At 50.8% G+C, this 20,702-nt stretch overlaps 1 protein-coding gene and 1 non-coding gene across 5 annotated transcripts in view; one reads left to right on the top strand and one right to left on the bottom strand.

The window, feature by feature from the left end:
• The window catches only part of CACNA2D2 (calcium voltage-gated channel auxiliary subunit alpha2delta 2), a 587,546-nt gene that overhangs the window by 267,418 nt on the left and 299,426 nt on the right, over window positions 1-20,702 (bottom strand). The gene's annotated exons all lie outside the window — the stretch shown is intronic.
• On the top strand, window positions 8,725-8,832 carry LOC114019980. The gene has a single exon (XR_003564926.2). It is a non-coding gene; the product is annotated as a U6 spliceosomal RNA (small nuclear RNA).

The raw sequence follows: 20,702 nt of genomic DNA, 5'->3' as shown, positions 1-20,702 counted from the left end.
GTGTAGTATGGGGCAGTCTATACCTTCCTCAGAGACATCTGGTATTTGCTCCAGGCTGAGACAAGCTGCCGGACTAGACGGAGTGCTGATGTGCTCCATAATGGCAACTCCCATGTTCCTACACAGAGCGTGTTTAAACCCTGATGTTGAGGAATGGACACAGTGCTCATGAAGTGCAAGGCTGGTAGAACTGGCTTGAGCCAGAATCAATTGAAGGAAACCTTGGTGCAAGCTTTCCCCTCCAGCTCGGCCAATGCACCTCATTCCCAATCTGCAAACTTCCACTACTCCGGCCCTGGGCATTCTCAGCAGCTCAACCCAACCTGCAACACCAGCGACACCTTTGCTACCACAGTACTGCTAATCCATCCACCTCAATCCTGACCTTCAGCTCCCCCTGCTATCCCAGGCCCAGATTCCCTATACGGCTCTGCTAGTGCCTCAGTCTTGACCTGCAGCCCCCCCTTTCCCTCCCCCAGCTATGCCTGCCTGTGACGGGGCGCACTCGCCTTGCACTGGAAGGGAAGGGGTTAATGCCTCATTGGGGGCTGAGGAAGCCACGCCCCCTTCACCCTACTGGGCATGCTCCAGGTGTACCAGTATAAAAGAGAGCAGCCCAGCTCGGTCAGGGAGGGATGCTGGCAGGGAAGGACGTGTGCCAGGAGCTCCTGCTGAGGACAGGTTCCAGCCTGTGCCAGAGGGGAGCAGAGACGTGGATCACAGTGTCGGACCCCAGTAGCCCATGGAGCCTCAGGGAGCAGCTGGTGCTGGGGAACTAAGAGATCCCAATGGCTCCTGGACTACAATGCCTGAGACTGTGGTAGGAAGTGACCCGGGGCGGTGTCGGAGTGGTATCTCCCGCCGAGGTAAGCTCAGCATGTTTCGGTGGGACTCCCCACTGAGCTGGTAGCTGGTCGTTCCACCGCTAGTAGGGCCCTGGGTCAGCGACCCCTGTGAACTCTTGCCATTGGGCCACACCGTCCTGACAGTAGGGATGTGTTTCTTGGACTGTGGCCGCTAGGCCTTACTGCCCTGAACGAGCAGGGTGTTTGCACAGACTCTGGCCATTGAGCTGCACTGCCCTGGTAGTAGGGATGTGTTTCATGGACTCTGGCCGCGAGGCCATACTACCTCCAGAAGTGGGAAGACTGGAGTAGTTGACACTGCCCTCCGGCTGAAGAGGACACCGTGGTCCAGAGAGCGATGTGGGTCCCGGTAGTGGAGACAATGCAGCCGAGCAGACAACGGGCAAGACACCACCTGCAGAGGGAGCCCCACAGCTGAATGAGCTAATTCCCGGAGCAGCCAGCAGGAGGCGCCACAGTGGTAAGCACAAACCGTTACACGTGGTGGAGAATATGGGCACGACCCCAGACCTGAGGAGAGGCCTGAACTAAGGAACCGAAATGCGGTGTAAATACCCCTGCGCGATTAACCTCCCACGCTAGCGAATCACGGATCGTCGATGCTAGGACGGAGTCGGACAAAGTTTTGAAATGGCTCCTAGAAAGCCACCAGCAGAAGGCAGCACAGCAACAACAACATTACGCGCAGCTGCTGCAACAGGTGACGAGTCACCCACAGGAGATGATGCGGGAGTGGGCTGCAAAACAGCAAGCACAACAGGAGAGTTTTGTTCGGCAGCAACAAGCCCAACAGGAGAGGCTTGTTCAACAAATGGCAGCCCTGCTGCAGCCAGGCAAGCCCCCGGCCAAACCCCAACAGACCCTGACCCAGACGCCTTACTGCCTGGGCTCCCTGTAAGGCTCACGAAGATGGGGCCTGGGGATGGTCCTGAGGCCTTCCTCCTCACATTTGAGTGGGTGGCCACCGTTGCACGATGGCTGGCAGGACACTGGGCTACCCTGCAAGCCCCTTATTTAACAGGGCCACCCTAGGCAGCCTACCATAACCTGGACCCCCAATACACCCTGGACTACAAAACAGTCAAGGCGGCCATACTAGACCAGACTGGCATCAGTCCAGAGACATATTGGCAGCACTTTTGTCAGGGACGGTATCTGACGGGGGCCAGGCCATGGGCGGTGGCTCAACATCTCCGGGACTACGCTTGGTGATGGCTAGAGCCCACCAAGCAGTCTGGGGCACAGGTGGCAGAGACGGTCATCCTGGAACAGGATCCGTGACAGTGGGATACGTTACTCCCAGCCTTGTTGTTTGCTACGGGAGGTACGCCAAGCCTCCACAGGGTTTTCTCCATTTGAACTCTTATATGGAAGACAACCCCGAGGTATCCTCGACCTCCTGAAGGAGGGCTGGGAAGAAGAAGAGACCCAGGGAAAGGGGGTCGTCCATCATGTCCTACAGTTTCAGGAGAGATTGCAGAAATTGGGAACCTTTGCTAAAGAGAACCTGGAGCAGGCACAGCAGAGTCAGGCCCAACATTACAACAAGGGAGCCAGGTTGCGGAGCTTTGAACCTGGACACCGGGTCCTGATCCTGTTGCCCTCATCTGAGTCCAAATTTTTGGCTCAGTGGCAAGGCCCTTTTGAAGTAACCTGACAGATCGGCCTGGTTGATTATGAGGTTAAACTGCCTGGCCGGCAGCACGAAACATGCACATACCATGTAAATTTATTGAAGGCCTGGTGCAGTAGGGAGACGTTACTGATTACTCCCTACCCTCCTGAACCAGAGCTAGGACCCCTGGCAGATGAGTCTTTGAACATGGGACAGTAACCATAGGAGCAGGCCTTAATCTGAACCAGAAGGAACTACTCCAAAGACTATTGCGGTCTTACCCAAAGCTCTTGTCAGCACGGCCCAGGCCACTGGCCATCCTGCTGATGGCCCCTATGAACACTGGCCATTGGGCCACACCACCCTGACAGTACGGGTGTGTTTTATGGACTGTGGCTGTTAGGCCGTGCTGCCCTCAATGAGCAGGGCGTTTGCATAGACTTTGGCCATTGGGCTGTACTGCCCTGGTAGTAGGGGTGTGTTTCATGGACTCTGGTCGCCAGGTCGCACTACCCTTGGAAGGGGGAAGGATTCAAGTAGTGGGCACTGCCAGAGGGCAGTGTCTTGAAGAGACACCGCAGTCCAAAGAGCGATGCATGTCCCAGTGGTGGAGACAATACAGCCGAGCAGACAACGGGCAAGACACCACCTGCAGAGGGTGCCCCACAGCTGAATGAGCTAATTTCCGGAGCAACCAGCAGGAGGCGCCACGGTGGTGAGCACAACCCGTTACACTGCCCTGATACTGTTGTGAGCAGAGTCTGCCAAAAATGGTGTACTGGTGGTGGGTTATTCTTTTCATCTGTCCCAATGGGGACAAGGATAAACCAATCACACTCATTTTTACTTGCAACTGAAATCCGGGATTTGAATTCAAGTTGCCAGAGTCTGGGAGAGTGGCCAGCTCATCCGCGGTGCCACCTCGCTCCCTCTTAACTCTCTTCTCTGAAGAGCAGATGAATGGTGAGGAGAACAGGATTCCCATGGCGCTATATGCAGCTATTCAGGACATCCACACCAATACCAAATGAGTTCATCATGAATAATATTATCATGATCAATACAGCTACAAGATTATTGGTAATCCTTAATAACAATTAGACCATTATTTTTAAAGCGTTACCGATCAATCAGTCCATCTCAAGGGGCGCCCTATGCACAGACTGCAAGACACCTAGGAGGCAAGCGGTAGCTAGAGAGAACAGGGAACGAGGCTGGTGCTGCTGACAGCCATGCAGAGAGAGATCTAGCGCTGGGCGGATGACACGGGTGAGGGGCACCGGGGCAGGAAGGGGAGAGGGGCTGCCAGTGCCACAGAGCTGATCTGCAGAGAGAGCAGACACAGTTTATGGAGAGCGACACATAGCACCCTCCAAGACTGGAGGTGGAGAAAGGTCATCAGTAGGCATACGCAACATATGCGGCTGCACAGAGCACCCCAAAATTTCAGGCACCACCCTCGTTGGCTGTGGCGTGGAAACCTCTCCTCTCTGGCCCCTCCCCCGCGCTGGGCCAGCAGGCTTCTCCCCGACCCAGTACGCTGGCCCCACCCCTCCACCCACTCACTCCTCGGCTGGGCAGCTGAGGGCTCCAGCTAGGGGTGGGGCCTCAAGGAGCCAGGAATGAAAGTTTGCATGTGAGTGAGCAGGAGGAGCCGGGGCCAGGCAGGGGGACCAGACAAGGCTGGAAACAGAGCAGGGGTGGATACCCGGACGTAGGGAAGAGAGGGGGGAACCGAGCTCGGGGGGTAGAGCTGGGCACAGGACTTCAGGGTCACGGGGGCGGAGGAGGAACCAGGCTGGGGATGGCTCTGGGGAGCTGGGCCAGACAGGGGGGCAGGCAAGGCTGGGAACAGAGTGTGTGTGTGGGGGGGGATACCTGGAGGCTGGGAGCTGAAATTGGGGGTTTGTAGAGCTGTTCATGGAACTTCGGGGGGGGGGGGGAGAAGGAGGAACCGGGCTGGGTATTGCTGGGGGCAGTCGGGCTGGGAAGGGAAAAGAGCTGGGGGGGGGGGTTCTTTGTCCGGCTCAGTGAGAAAGCAACGGATGCGCTAGGGCCTCCTCCTGGGGAGCAGGCTGGTGGCCCCAGGGGAGAGCAGCTGTTCCAAGCAGCCCCCCACTGTACCTGCACCTTTCCCCCTCTTTGCCCACATGTCCTGCCCACCAGCAACTCCCTGCAATCTCTCTCCTACTGTCCTTTTCACTCCGCCTCCCTCTTCTCTGAAGTTTAAGCCCAGACGTGGATGATCCCCAGGCTGGGAGGAGGGAGAGGCGCACACACACACCCAGGCTGGGGAGGAAGGAAAGTTAAGGGAAAATAAAAGAAGGTGGTGTTTGCTTTTCCTGCCCATTCACAATATTCCAGTGTCAACAGGAGGAAACTGACACTAAAACAATGGGAGGAGGGGGATGTACCTAGAGCAGAAAAGCAGCAATCAGGGCTGCAGAATGCAAGGGAGGGGGCAACCTCTTAGCTGGGGAGGAAGATGGACTCGCACTGGACAAGGCTGGAGTAGCTGAAAACTTTTATTTAGGGAAAAGGGACATGATTTTTTTCTTGTGGATCCAAGTATCTCCAGGGCTGTCTTTCAAGCTGGTAGCATTTTGAAGGAGGGAGAGTTCTAAACTGTGCGGAGTTGGTGGGATTTTAAAGGTCCCTTTAAGAATGCAGCATCTTCTTCCTCACCTGTGGGAAAGACCTTTTAAAAATGGCCTTAAATAATCGAAAACAAGAGCCACTGTTCAAATGACACTTGGCTGGTTATGGGTCCAGCCCCACTGTTGAAGCATTGTTGAAACTGCGCTCTGAGTTATACCCAGTACAATCCCACTGAGCCGTGTGTGGCAACCAGGTGTATAAATCAGGGCAGAAAAAAAGACTGGTGCCTGAATATAATTCCTTTTCTTATTAAACTGCACACGCCAAGCACCTCTTTACTTTTCAGGATTAGAGGGAAATGCTCTATTTTAGGGAGAATGAAACGCCATTTGGGAGTTGATGGCCCACAGCAGTGGCAGGCAAGGCCCTGGATGAGGGCTGGACTCAGCCACTGGTATCAGCTATTTTTTTTTTGTCATTCAAACGGATTTTGGGTCATGGCTGACATCCCAGCCATCATGTAATACACTTCCCTGTGGCCTTTTGACATGCACACAAAGGTATCTCACTGCCAAGTTCCTATCCTAGGAAGGGGCGGGGAGAGAGGAGGCTGCAGGGTGATTTCCCACCTCCATGCAGCCAGTGGCCTATGCTTGCCACTGCCATGCTGGAGCCTCCACATTTATTTATTGACAAAATTTGCAGAATTTTAAAATACTGTGCACAGAATTTAATTTTTTGGTGCTGAATTCCCTCAGGAATATGGGGTGCCAGGCAGTTGGGGGAGGCTTGAGATGGGTGCTGGGCAGTGGGGAGTGGTCTGTGGGTGGGAGATCGCTGGCTATAGGGATCTGTGGTGGAGGGTCCAGTGGGTATGGGGATTGCTGGGCATCAAGGGGTGGGTGATACTGGGCAGTGGGGCGGTATAGCAGGGCACGCTGGCAGTGCAGGGCTGGGTTTGGGGGCACAGGTGGGAGGGAAGTGCAGGGGTTAGGGGTGAAGGCGGCACAATTAAACAGTTTTTAATAAAGTGCATGTGGCGAGTTATCAAATCATGTAAGCTTATGTTTGTGTTGCTAAGAGCAAGTCAGGCACAGGGGCACCAGTTTAATACTGCATACGGCCCCATAAATCCTAAGGACGGCCCTGAGCACAGGGTAGAAAGGAACAAGAGCAGGGAGAATTAAAAAAGAAACCGCAGAACTCAGGGACACAGGACCCCAGAGACTGCACCCGCCAGAGCCCAATCCAGGTGGCACAGAAATCCAGTTCAGGTTTCCTCCACACAATGGCTACAGTTGGAGCCCATCAAGGGTACTCTAGGAATCCAGTTCCAGTCTCCCCCCACAGTGGCACTCTACCCAGAGCCCATATAAAAAAGACAGAAATCCAGGTTAGGTTTTTCCCTTGCCTGGGGCAGCACCCAGAGTCCATTCCAGGAGGCGCAGTAATTCAGACCAGATTCCTCTACTCCTCGGGGGCTGCACACAGGTTGCACTCCAGATAACATCATGAAAATACACCCTAACACCTCTTGCTTTCCGGTGTAAACAGAGCCAGCCTGTGCCAGAAGGAGGCAAACACACAGACAAAAGGTTGAGGCTAATACGAACATCTCTGGATTGCTCTGGGACATACCTAACAAACAGCACAGTCAAATGACACATGTATAAAGCACCTATCATTCAGCTGTATCCCCAGAGGCTTGACAAAATACAAGCCCAGGAAGGAAGAGAATTTCCTTCCTTGCCCCGGGAGCAAGGACGCCCTGGGAAATGTTCAGCTTTGGGGGTATGAATATCTTGGCCACTGTTGTTCACCCAGGTAAATGGCTTGATTTGCTTGTATGTGTAGTATGGAGGCAAACACGAACCCAAGCCAGATGTGGCTATTCCCTTCGCAAAGTGTTTCCTCACTACAATGAACACATGCAGCCAAAGCCCATACACTTGGATTTTCAGAGGTGCACAAATCCCATTCACACATCATAGGAGTTAGGCACTGTCAGGAGACCCATGGGAAGAGCTGCCCTGGGGAAGCCATCTGCAGCATATACAAACTTCATTGCTCCTGCAAAACCCAGGGACTCTGATACATATTCCTGTGCACTGTCTCCTGGCACTTAACTACTTACATATACACAGCCACTTAATTCCCTTAAGCCCCTTTGAAAATCTCACCATTGTCTACAGAGAGGTTTATGCCCTCCACATACAGACCAGAGGAGATCACAGCTAATGGGACAGACAAATGGAACTGCCCTCCAAAAATGAATCAGAATTCTCTTAGAAATAGCACTTGGTGCACAGGAAACGCCTGATTCCTAGTAGAGCTGAGGGTGTAGAATTGCATGGTATGCTCACTTCCTTCCTCACATCAATAAGAGCCTTCGAAGAGACAGCCAAGACTGAGTTGCCCACTGTCCTCCCAGTGGCCAGCCCCAAGCACTGCCCCAAGTCGTGGTAGGTGCTTCCATTAGCACCACCATGATGCCCTGGTAGGTCCGGCACACCTAGAGAGCAAAACTGTCAATTGCAATGATCAAATATCAATGAAAAGAATATTAGAGGCTTTAAAAATGGGAACGTGCTGGCATGAAATATCTCCCAATTCACCCAAATGAAAGGGCTCAATTTTCAGCATGCTAATGTGCGTTGCCTTCCCTGACCTCTGCGCTGGAAGGAGCAGAATTAATTTTTTTCCAAGAGAGTCGCTAAAGGACTAAGTATCGGAGATTTAGAAACTAAAAATCTTGAATTTAAATAAGTCCTGCAGGTCATAAAAGGTCAATAATAGACTTGGGATTTACTGGTCTTTCCAATTCCCCATGGCTGCAGGTAGCTGGATGCTAAAGAATTGATGGGTTAGATTTGGGAGGGTGGAGGGGCTGCATAGTTATTTACTGCATCCTGCCTTCTTTTTTATTCTGCACACTTCTCCTCTCATCACGTGGGTGAATCCAGCCTGAGCTCTCTATTCAGAGACAGAGCTCCAAGTCAGGCCAGGATTAGGGCATATCAGGAAAAGCAGTGACTCAGAACTTGCAGACAGTAACAAATGGAAGCCACTAAGTTTCTAGAATTGCAGAGAAACTCTACTGGAGCTGAGCAGACTCTCTCGTTGGAAGGCCCAGAAAGGAAAGGAGGGTAAATAAAACTAGTCCGAGACCAAACAGGGAAAAGCATTTTAGGGTTGACAGTTGGATCACTGAGGTGAGGCAAGATGGCAGCCCCTCGCCCCACAAGGCCAGTGCTATACTAGTGTTTGCTTGGAGCAGACGCGTGCTCGGATTCTAATGCAACTGACCCAAGATGAGAATCCAAGCCAGCTGCAGAGCCCCAGTTGCCCTCTTCCTCTTCTCACCCTGTGATGATGCATCTGTCTTGCTTAGGAATTACTCCTGACAGAATTCTGCGCCCTTGTGGGGGCGCAGAATTCATAAGGTCCGCATATTTCTATGGCCCCCACGCAGAAAAATGCAAAAGAAATCTGTGGGGGGGACGGGACGCCTCTTCCCTGGCAGCCCAGGCACAGTGCATCTGTTCCAACGTGCCTGGAACAGTTTCAGAGAGGCAAATCACTGTTGGGGGAGGGGTCTGGGCCTGCGGGAGAGAGGTTGATCACCATCAGGGGGTAGGGTTGGGCGTGCCTGCCTGCCTGCCAACAACTACTAAAATTGGAACTATACAGAGAAGATTAGCATGGCCCCTGCGCAAGGATGACACGCAAATTCGTGAAGCGTTCCATAAAAAAACAAACAAAAAAAAACAAACAAACCAAAAAAAAAAACAACTGAGAGAGACTCTGTCCCTCTCACTTGCTACTGTGGCTCTCCGGGGGTAGAGTAGTAGGTCTTTTTATTATGCAGGAGGCAGGCTCTGTCCTTGAGGCAGAAATGTAGCAGCCTGCCTGCATTGTAATATTGTTAATGTTCCTATTGGTAGTTTACTGTTCCCATTCTCAGTCAATTCCCCCAGCAACATAAAACCTGTAAAAGTTTTTAGGCCCCTACATTGCCAGAGTGATGTAAAGCCTTATAAATGACAGTAAGGGAATCAGCTAGGAAGAGCTATGTGCTCTCTCACTTTTTTCCTGTGCCAAAGTGGCACAATGGGGTTAGAGTACAGCTCAGGATTTATTTTACTTACCCATTTAAAAAAAAAGACTTTGAGCACAAATAAAACATTTACCAAGCAGTCAATAAAATGTCAGGACAATCAGAAGCAAGCACTTCGCAAAGTACCCAGCCAGGCCCAGGACAATGATTAGCAAAACTGTATAGTCATTGTAGTTTAAATAAATTACCAAAACAATTGAAAAAGGTGTATATATTATATTACATTATTTTGACACACAAAATATGCAAAATTTTGAATTTTTGGTGCAGAATCCCCCCAGGAGTAAGGAATGCAGCCCTTACCCCAGGCCAGGCGGCGAGAGCACCAAAGGAAGCACAACGTCCACATGTAATGCACAAATTTTGTTGCACAAGAGCTGCAAGCAAGCCACCACCGCTTCTGTGCTGAGGCTTATTGTCACACTGAGCTGATGGGTCTCTTGCCCCAACCCAGCTCCTGTTGCAGTCAAGGCTAAAACTTCTCTGTGTAAGCTGTGTCAGCCCCTCAATCAGCCAGTGGTTCGTTCCTATCTGAAGGAAAGAGGGGAGGTTCATTCCCACTTGCTCTCTCTGTAGGGGGAACTCGCAAGTTCTAGGTGGAAATGTTTTAATGAGTTGCTTTCTTTCTGGCCTCATGTCCACAGGACAGCAGTGTCACTTCTCTATGTCTCTGCTGCCTTCTCTCTCCCTGCCACGCGCTGGCAGTGAAAATTAAGAGGCTGGGCAAGACAGCATCTGGGCCATCTGGTACAGCCAGCATTTCCTTGTGGCCCCAGACATCGTATGGTCTCAATCAGAAACACAGTTGTCAATTCACAGGGTAGCCAGGTGCTATCTCGGGCCCCAGTCCAGCCCTCGCCAGCAAAGGACTTCAGCACATGCTTAAGACTCAATGGAATTTAAGTGTGTCTTTAAGTGCTTTGCTGATAGTAAGTACTAGCTGAACTGGAGCCCTGGTGAGAGTTACAAGCAAGAGGGCTTTAAAACGGGGAAAGGGCACTGCACAGAGATGTGCAAAAACTCTCCTGCTCTGCCTGGATTAACCCCAGTGACTTTCATATGCTCAGAGAGCAGGGCTGGCTCCTCTGCAACTTGTCCTGTGAGACAAGCAACCACAGCACATATACAGCGCTTTGACTCTCACTGCTCCCCCACCCCAGTGTTCCGTGCTTTAGGAATGGGCTCCACACACACTTTCTTCCGCAGGCATGTCCCACTCTAACTGGGGCACGGCCCCCCTATCAATTCACCTCCCTCACAGTCGACCGGGAGGTCTCCTAGCCACGCAGTGACAAGACCTAGCCCTGCTTTGCCTTGCTGAGTTCCCAACCTGAGGACAGAGGATTGGGGTTTATAACCCATGATTCTCGGCCTGCTAGGAGTATATGCAGCCTCGCTGAAAAGGGATGCCACAGGAGAGCCTTTGTAGTCCAGGAGCCATGGGGCAGGGATAAGCTGGCTTCAGGACTCTGACAATGAAGGTTACCGCTGAATATTTAAACAGCAACCTCCTTCCAATGGTTCACCCATGCACCGGGCATCAGGGGCAGCTGCAGTTCTCCCCAACAGCCTCCTGCTTCCATTGAGGGCATCATTTCCAAAGCACTGCTTGGTAGGGCCTGATCCTGAGCAAAGCCTTGAAGCCAACAGGAGCTGTGGCCCTTTAGTCCCAGTGCTGAGCACTTGGCAGGATTGGGTCCTTGGGCAGCTTTCAGGATGCTGTGCAAAGCAGGAGAGGTGGTGGCCCTTTCCCTGCCTCCTCTCCCAATGACTCTGCATGGACAAGAACCTTCCTTCCAGCTCCAGAAGGCTGTGGCTTCCCGCAGAGCCTACCAAAGTTACTGTGATGGAGAGAGACTAAAGATAGGTCTACACTGCATTCGGGAGAAGTGACTGCAACATGGACCACAGCCGCTTGAATATATAACCAAGGGCCCCGGGCAGCAAGCCTGCGGAGTCACTGCTCTTTTTACCCGAGCGAGCTTTGGTCTAGTTCTACGTACATGCATTGCAATTACACCTCCCAACTGCAGCGTTGATAGATCCTAAGCTGCTCTCAGTTTCCTGCTGTCACAGGAACATGGGGAAGCATACTGTGCCTACGTGTGTCAGGCTGTGCGCCGCCAGGCCCAACCCTGCCAGGTAACTTTACCACAAAAGAGACCAACGTGAAGACAACCAGCTCTGGGATGGGACAAATTCACCCCCGGTGGAATCCCTCTGGCTGGAGCTACACACCACTGCCTCCAGGACCTCTGAGCAACCAATGCCAACTCATTTAAACACTGGCTCTCCTATTAAAATCGAGACAGTCGATTGTTACAATCCCAATTCCCTCCCATTACCGCACTGGAAACTTAAGGCACCAGGAACTGCTGAGAAGTTGGAATTAAGGCTGACCCAGAAGACAGAGACATTTGCATCATCGTCAGCGGAAGCCATTAGGGATGGCTGTGCCTTGACAAGTTCAGCCTGGGTGACTTAGCTAATGGCAGCAATCTGCCCGCGAATTGATGAGGCTTGGGTTTAGCTCTGCTGCAGCGGCACCGTAACTAACTTCACTGGGCTGGCGCGAGGGAGGCAGGAGTGAAGGGAGATCTGGGCTGGGATGGCATTATTTCTTGCCAACCTGCTGATGCATACCCAAGAGCTGCCTTTACATACAAATTGCTGCTGCTCTCACTATAGAGCCTCTCATTATCTTTGAAAAAAACATTCTTCTCCGTTCATTTCACTACAGATCGGAGGCCCCTATGCCTCCTTCACACCCTCTTCCCCCATGTACCTACTGCCTGAGATCTCTCCTAGGTTCTTTCCCCTACCCTTTAATGTTACCTTATTTCCTTCCCAGTCATCTCCCCCAACTCAATTTACTTCCCCTCTTTTCCTTTTCTCCTCCCTTCTTCATATGCTGCTTTCTCCCCAGGGCCCCATCCCCATCCCATCCACTCTCTCTTCTCCAAGACCATTGTGCGGTGACCTTCAAAACTGGCTCAAAGCTTTCCCAAGTTCCCCTTTACTGCCCACACAGGTGGCTGATGAGAATGAGGCAGACCAGATGTGCTCTCAGATGTTCGTAAGTTTCACTGGGAAGGCTGCTGAGCAGACAGCACTAAGAGACTTCAGATGCAGCCTTGCATCTCTATCCAGGTCCTCTGGGGATCTCCCCATGGTCCTCCAGCAGAAGGAGAGAAGTGAGGATTGTGTCCAGTTCTAGTGAGCACAATTCAAGAAGGATGTTGATAAACTGGAGCAGGTTCAGAGAAGAGCCATGAAAATGATTAAAGAATTAGGAAACCTGCCTTATAATGATAGACTCAAGGAGCTCAATCTAATTAGCTTAACCAAAGGTAGGTTAAGGGGTGACTTGATTTCAGTCTGTACATATCTGCCTGGGGAACAAATATTTAATATTGGGGTCTTCAATCTAGCAGAGAAAGGTATAACATGATCCATTAACTGGAAGATGAAGCTAGACAAATTCAAACTGGAAACAAGGTGTACATTTTTGACACTGAGAGTAATTAACCACTGGAACAACTTTCCAAGGACTGTGGTAGATTCTTTATCCCTGACAATTTTAAAATGCAGGTTGGATGTTTTTCTAAAAGCTCTGCTCCAGGAATGATTTGAGGGCAGTTCTCCAGCCTGTGCTATACAGGAGGTCAGACTAGCTGATCACAACGGTCCCTTCGGCCTTGGGATCTATGAGGGCCTGAGATTTCAAATGGAAAAAGTCAGTAGAAAAAAACTATTAAAATTCCTTTTGAGGAAGCTGTTGTAAAGTGCAACCACTTTTCTTTCTTTCTTTGCCTCACAGTTCACCTTTAGTTGTATCCCCTGGAGGGAGAGGAATTCTTCTGGGTGGTGCAAGGGTAGTGTCTAACTGAAACGAAATTTAGACTGATACATTTCCTAACTGAGTGAGATGCAGCCGCCTGTGGAATCATCTCTTGGGGGGTAGTGGCCCATGCCCCATCACTTGTTCATTTGAAACTGGAGAACAGACTACAGGGTACAGTCCTGTACTGAGTACGGAGTCGAATAGTTACCCTTGTAAGGGTATGCCTACACTGGAGCGGGGCTGTTATTCCCAGCACAAAGAGACATACCCCCGCACGGCTCTGATCAAACCGGTGCACTAAAAATAGAGTGTAGCCACAGCGGCAAGAGTGGCTAGCTGCCCAAGTACGTATCTAGGGTTTCAGATGGGATCAGCCGGTACTGCTGCTTTGGCTGCTGTGACTACACTGCTATTTTTACCACGTTAGCTTGATCAGAGCTAGCATGGGCATTGTCCCCTCGGGCTGGAATTTACATCTCCAGCTCCAGTGTAGACGTACCCTATGATCATACGCTAACCCCTTTTATAAAGTGGCGGCGCTGAGATACTTTCAGAAAGGGACTTTGAAGTGACACACCCATCTGCCTCCCATCTCTTAGGGCCTGTCTACACTTAACACGCTACAGCTGCAGTGCTTCAGTGTAGACGCTACCTATGCTGACAAGAGGGGTTCTCCCATCAGTGTAGGTAATCCACCTCCCCTAGAGATGGTAGCTAGTTGACGGAAGAATTCTTCTGTCAACCTAGTACCGTCTGCATTGGCACTTAAGTCAGCTTTACAACACCGCTCAGGAATGTGGATTTTTCACACCCCCTGACCTAGGTAGTTAAACTGACCTAATTTTCTAGTGTAGACCAGGCCTCGCTGCTTCCAGCCTGTGGGTTTGTTTGCCTGTTCTCCTTTTTCATCCCAATCATTTCATCTTGGCGTTTGTCACACTGGCTGCAGGAGAACAGGGGGGAAAAAAGCGCCCAACCCCAAACAAACAGTAATGATACTGTAAGTACAAGACCATAAAAAAATTATCAACCAGCGACAAGAGAAGACAACCCCTTATATACACACAGGGAATATAAATCTTTAGTAAACACTGTAAAGCAGCCAAGCATCTCAGCCTGTAATAATCTCTGAGACAGTTGATCCCAGGGCTCTTATTACCCCAGCAGCCTGCATCTGAAATCCACTAGAAGCAGGCTTAGCCACCACTGAGTATTGATTAAGAAGGCAGCTTCACAAAATGCTGTGGCATTTTTCTTTCAAAGCACTAACTTGTTTGTCAATAACGCTCTCTTTGGCACAGCGAGGGTTGAGCAGGAAGGAATGTGGGGAAGGGGGATCTTTTCTTCTCTTCACATGTAGTCAGTGTCTTCTCTTTTTCTCTGTTTTCCCCAATAGGGAGGGGGAAGCAGTGGTTTGCTTATGTTCTCCTACCGATCAGAGAACAAAGGAAACCATATTCCCACCGGTAAAGAGCAACGGGTGGAAATTGCAGATTTCCAAGGACTCATCAAACCACCTGGATGGACAGTAACAGTTGTTAATGTGCACCTGCATCAATAGTGGCAGTGTACTGTGCCAACCAGATGTGGAGCACACCCCTGATACGCCGGCAGCAGGAGGGGCAGCGATTAGTCAGAATGTAAACGCCCCCATACATACCTGGTGCCAGTGCAGAGCAGGGTATGGAACTGGGGTGAACTGAGGGCCCCCCGTGTCTCAACATTAAGGGAAAGCTCAGTACACTTAAGGCTTGCAAGGCATTCATTGCCTAGAATCGACCACAGATCAAATCCCTCCACCCTCCCAGGGGGTAGCCTGGTCAGGATTCGACCTGTGAGTTGCCAGCTCACTGTGCAGAGGAAGCAGGGGTCAGCGCAAAAGGGGACAAAGGGTAATTCTGCAACCTAGCTAGTTTGAAACAGAGCTAGTATGAATGGGATTAGATGATGGAGTTGCCTGGGATAGCCAGAGCCTGGACTCCAGGACCCAGGAGGTCCCTTCCGTCCTATGTACCTTATACAGCCCAATACGTCACTGAAGTTGGACAGTCCTCTTTGATCCCAGAGGGACATCCCAGAGGGCTTGTACCAGGCTGCTGCATGGCCAGTACACCACATTAGCACCTCTCTGAAGCTGCTATCTAATTCTCCAGAACATTGACTTTCACTTAAAAACGACACCAAGTTTCCAGCTGTAACAGCTGCAAAGAAACTGCCACAAAAAGGACCCAAGTGTAACAGATGCAAAGAGATCAGAGTCTGCACAGAGCTTGCAGCAATGGTTCACAGAGATGTGCGCTGCCTTATCTATCTTGGCGCGGCATTAACGCAGCTGCCCAGTGATGACCACCGGAATGTCAATGGAGAGGGAGGACCACAGATCTGCACAAGCCACGTCTTCTTTGGGAGCCATGAGTGGGTGGTGTTTGGGAGACGCCCCCCCTTATTTTTCTCCCCCCAGCCAAGGAGCAGAGCCTGGAGGGCATGTTCCCATTCCAGTGAGGGGCCCAGTGGAGCAGCACAATCGTATTTGGAATCTACTGTGTGCAGCATCTCAGTCTGGTGGCAAATGCAGATGGCATTTATTTTGTGGGTGGAGCACCGCCCGAGGTCCCCTGACCCCAGCCCCGGGCTGTCTACCTGCGCTCCTTTGAATGGAACGATGCTTTTAGCAGGTGAGAGAACAGCAACGGGCAAGGGAATGCCCCAGGAAGAGTGTAACGAAATCGCTCCAGCTAAGAGCGAACAAAAGGGACTGGCAGAGGTCTGAAGGGATCTCACTTGGCCCGTCCCACCACACCTCCTCGAGGATTTTGTCACCTCAAGGATTTAGGATTTTGTTCCCATGTCCGATCTTCGCCCCATCCACCCGAATCCCTGGCCTCTACAGATCCTTGCTACCATTGGAAAGCTGTAAACAGGGGCACTCAGGAGGAAAAACAGGGTCCCAGCTTCCAGATCCACGGCACTATGAGAGCTGTGTAGCAGCACAGAGCAAGTAATACTGACTGCTCTACTGAAATCAGAGTGCCTGTGTGAGCCAGGCGTGTTCGGCACATATGGGGACGCGTGGGACTCTGTGGCTGGCCTGGATATCGGCATGTTTGAACACAGATGAAAGGGACAGACTTTTCTTCTGCTCTAAAATCCCTTTCATGCCTCCAGAATGGACCTTACATCATGCAAAATGGAAAAATACCCAAGGTCAAAAGGACAGCGCTGGCTGCCTGCATTTCCAGGGAATCTGAGGCTTGTCTGGGTTTCTCTTTAACTCCGTCTCCCCCAAAAAAGTTTGGAAATCTGTATTTTCTCTCCTCTCGATTTTGCCCTTCACCAAGGCAGAATTCTGCTCCCGAGTGACACTGCAGGGCTCAGTTCCAATCATCCAGCCTCCCCTGATAAGGGAAGTTCTGCACTTGTGGGGAGGAGCATGGACAGTGTCGCTCTGAGATCACCACCTGCCCCATATCATCCCATCCCCTTGGAATCTGTGCTCTATGACACTCTGCTGTCCGGGCTGCTGACAGCACCCACGAGGGCAATGATTTCAGTGAATTGCCACCTTTCAAAGCTGCCTGGGGGGATACAAATGTTCCCATGCAGCATTGATGTGCACAGGATTCCACTCTCCTCCCAACTGGGCATCTAGGGAGAAGTTTAGTTGTCCCTAAAGCAGGACAGACTTTGTGGCAGGGCACTGCTGGGGAAGCCCCAATCAGCTCCTGCCACTCCAGCCCCAATCAGGGGAAATGGATTGGGGCTGGGTAAATAGCCTAGGTTTGCCTAATCACTGACTGCACCTGCCAGCCTCATTAGACAGGAGCTATAAGGCTGGGAAGAAGTGAGTGGGGAGGGGAAGACCAGAAGGGAAGGGAGAGGTAGGAGCCTGCTACTCTGTTGTTGACCAGGCCTGTGTTAGGCCAAGCCATTGTAAATAAACTGTATATAGTAGGAAACTGGTGGTGGGAAATGGACACCAATAAAGAGCACGGGAGTTGCACCAGCTTGGAGTGTCCCTTAGTCTGTGAGGAGCAGGGCCAAGGGGCTGGATACGCAGGGGCGTGACGGGCACCCCGTTACAGATTTGTAGAAACTGAGGCCTGCAAAAGCTTGGGGTGGATTTCATCCTACTTCACTTTTGTTACTTCACTGCTGAGTCAGCAGGGGGAGCTCACAACATTGCATTTTGCTGTTCCACACTGCTTTCCCTATCACTTCTGCTGCCCATCCACCAGTGCACCTGGGAGCAAAATTTGACACTCATTTGTCCAGAAAGGGCCAGCAACATGCTGCCCTATAGAACACAGATGTGATACGGAAAAAGGGACAAGACCAATATAAGGGGCTTTCAATTGAACTGGCTCAAAACCAGCACAAGAGGAGAATGAACCTGGCAAATCTCCCCAGCATTTACAGTTTCCACTGGGCTACCCTGCTTCCCCCTCTCCTAGTAAAGGTCAAAATGCTTCCTTTCTGCTCTGAGCAGCACAGTGCTGGGACCAATCTTTAATGCTACCCCAAAACTGGAGACACATGGGGGTAGGAAGGCCTGTCCCCAACCCAGCACACCATGGTTTCTTGAGATGTAGAGAACTGCTGGGTACAGTGGCTAACCCTCCCACCTGGCACTGGGAGCACTGACTCCCTGCTTTGAATTGTTCCTGCATGGATTCTCTTGGGGAAGCCTGCAGAAGACATGGCACAATCCTGGTTTTCATCTAGTGAAGGAGAAAGTACGGAAGACAGAGACTGAAGGCTGAAACACAGATTCCCACCCCATGGCTTGCAACCATCCTGCCCTCTTCCCACAGTGCTAAATGGGGAAGGAGAAAGATCCCTAATGGGTCCGAGCATGGAAAAGGTTAAAAACCACTAGTTTGCAAGACAGAAGAATAGGTACTGTTGGCAGGAAGTATCTCCAGAAGCAGCGATGTCTGCATTCTTTCATTTGACCACTTGACTATCGACTAGTAAGACTCATTTTGCAGAAGTTGGAGGAAGTAGCTCTGTCTACATCCCCGATCTCCCGGAGTTCTGCAGGCTAGGATAAGGGCGTTTTGGCACACCATGGGCAAGCTCAGATATGTGGGTGAAACACGAGCACCTCCGCACCCCTTTAGTCTTTAACACAGGGCTTATGTAGTGCAGATGGCCTCATGAGATGAGTAGTCAGATAGATTTCCCTCCAGAATAGTCATATCAATACAAATCTTCTGGTGTGGATGCAGTTCAGAGATTCCAAGGCCAGAAGGGATTAACTAGTCTGACTTCCTGTATAATATAAAACAGAGAACATCCCCAAACAATCCCTTACACCAGTGTATAGGTGCCTTCCCAGAACAGCTTATTCCCTTTCCTATATGGTGAAAAGCTGTACTGGTCTAAACCATCCTTATCCCACTGTAATTACAGCCACACCCAGGGGATAGCACCACATTAGATCACAACTTCTGTGTGTAGACAAGCCCTTCGGAGGGAAATACACAACCTTGTTCATTTCATTACAAAATAAAATGCTCCCCCAGCCATGCCCATTGCATTAGTATCTGAGCACCTTTCCCATTACTGGAGTGAAGACAAAATGCTGTCCTCCCACCCCACTTTGCTGGGCTCAAAGAGAACAAAAACAAGCCAGTTTGTACCAGTTGAAGAGGGATGGCTTTGAGATTTGCGCATGGCAGGCAACAGAGAAGAGAGGGGGACGAGGTTCTGGTGGATGACTGGGCTCCCAGATGCTACAGCAATACAAATAATGAATAATTATCATTCCCCCACCCTGCCTCACCACTGAGATCTGCCCACTATCCCTACAGGTTTGCAAACACTTCCTCTATCCCTGTCTAGCACCCTGTGCCTGGAGGTAGGCTGGGGGGCTGGTACATAAAGGGCAAATCCAGGGCAGAAGGGAAAGCCAGTTTGGTTTATTCATCAGCTGTGTGGTAGATTTTCCCCACAGACATATTGGAGCAGATTTTTCAGAGAGGTTTAGCCTAGCGGAGTTACACTGCTGTCATGGGAGTCCCACGAGTAATATCTGCCGTACGGCGTTGGAAAACGGAGGGTTGAGACACTAGAGGACATTCTCCATCTGAGTGGAACAGGAGATGCGGGCATCTGACCAACTCCTTACAAACAGCTTGTGGGTTTAGTGCTGGACAAAACCAGCCAAAAGCCACTGCGCCTCTGAGAAGGAATAACACTCGGGAAAACACCCCTGGACACCTAACTGGCCGCTTAGTGTTTTAAAATTCGGAATTAGTTTAATACTTATAAAGAAAGGACCTAACAAGCGCTGGTTTCACTTAGGCATAAAGGAGGCAGGCACAGTGGACATTACTGCCTAATCCTGACCTGCAGCCCCTGCTATTCCAGCCTTGGGCTCCCAACCCCTCTCACTCCTGACCTGCAGCCCACCTTGCTACCCCAGTCCTGCCCCAGCTCTGCTGTTGTCCCTCACTCTCCACCTACCACATCATCACAAGATTGTTCGTTTCATTTAAGAAACTGTCTCTGTTCCAGAAATGCAATTTGCTCTTGCTTTCCAGGACCAATATATCTTCTTTTTGCCAAGAAGCAGCTCACGGCTGTTTTTTCTAAGGGACATTTAGACTCTTTGTAAGAACTGGTTACATTTTGCCAGGTTTACACCAATGTCCCGATATCAGCCACAAAAAAGGGCATCCCGGCAGGAATTCCAGGCATGAAAGTCAAGGTATTGCAGATAAAGGACGGAGCTGACGTCGCCCTGACAACCTGGGATCCCCTAAGCAGGTTTCTCCCATGTAGATGGCTGGAAACTTCATTCCGAGATGTCTCATAAGAAGAGGACCCAGCTCCCAGAATAAGCAGTTCTTGAGCAACGTGCCAAAGGCAAGCGACATTCACCTGTAAGCCTTGCTTCTCCACACCAGCTGCTCCTCTGACCCCCATAGTGTCCCTGGAGCACTGCTTCAGGAAGCTGGGGAGGGGGAGGCATTTACTGCAGATGATGGAGTGAGCATTAACTCATGCCGGGAATCCCAGCAGGGCTTGTGGGGAAGGAAGAGCCAAGGGAGCCAGCTATCACCTCCTGCCCTCGGCCCAGGTCTTTCCCCCTTACTCAGCCCCATTCCCACCGCTTATGACTATTTGTATTTCCCGAGGTGAGGCAGAGACCTATTACCACTTCAACTTATTATTTAGAGAATACGTGATGGGGAAAAGATAAGTTGCCCAGTAGGAAAACGGCCCCTGTGCATCGTAGATACCAATGGAAGATAAAGCTGTGGCTACTCTTCCTTTGTTCTTGCTTTCACTCTCCCTCCCTTCCTCCCTAATTCTGACGCATGGAAAAATGTAATTTCTGGGTGTGGCAGGCCCATTAATGTCAGTGGTAGGATGTCAATGGATTTTCAAAGGCTGCCCTGGGTGATGAATTCCAGCACAGCGGTTTCAAATTGTTCTCATTTCACCCCACTTGCAATGTTTTGGCACGTCGATTGCAGCAATGCATTCTCTACAGCTGTCTTACCTCCACAGATCTGAGAAACATTTTTATCTGTAGATTTTATGGTATTTATAGCACATGGAATGCTGTCCACCTGTCTTCAGGGGTGGGTAGTTGTGTGTGGGAACTGGCCAGAAGGTAAACATTCAGATTTTATATATCTAGATGGACATATC

The sequence above is a fragment of the Chelonia mydas genome, chromosome 7, assembly GCF_015237465.2.
Source record: "Chelonia mydas isolate rCheMyd1 chromosome 7, rCheMyd1.pri.v2, whole genome shotgun sequence".
Lineage (NCBI taxonomy): Eukaryota > Metazoa > Chordata > Testudines > Cheloniidae > Chelonia > Chelonia mydas.
Note: the sequence above shows the minus strand (reverse complement) of the source record. Positions and strands in the feature narration are given on the sequence as shown.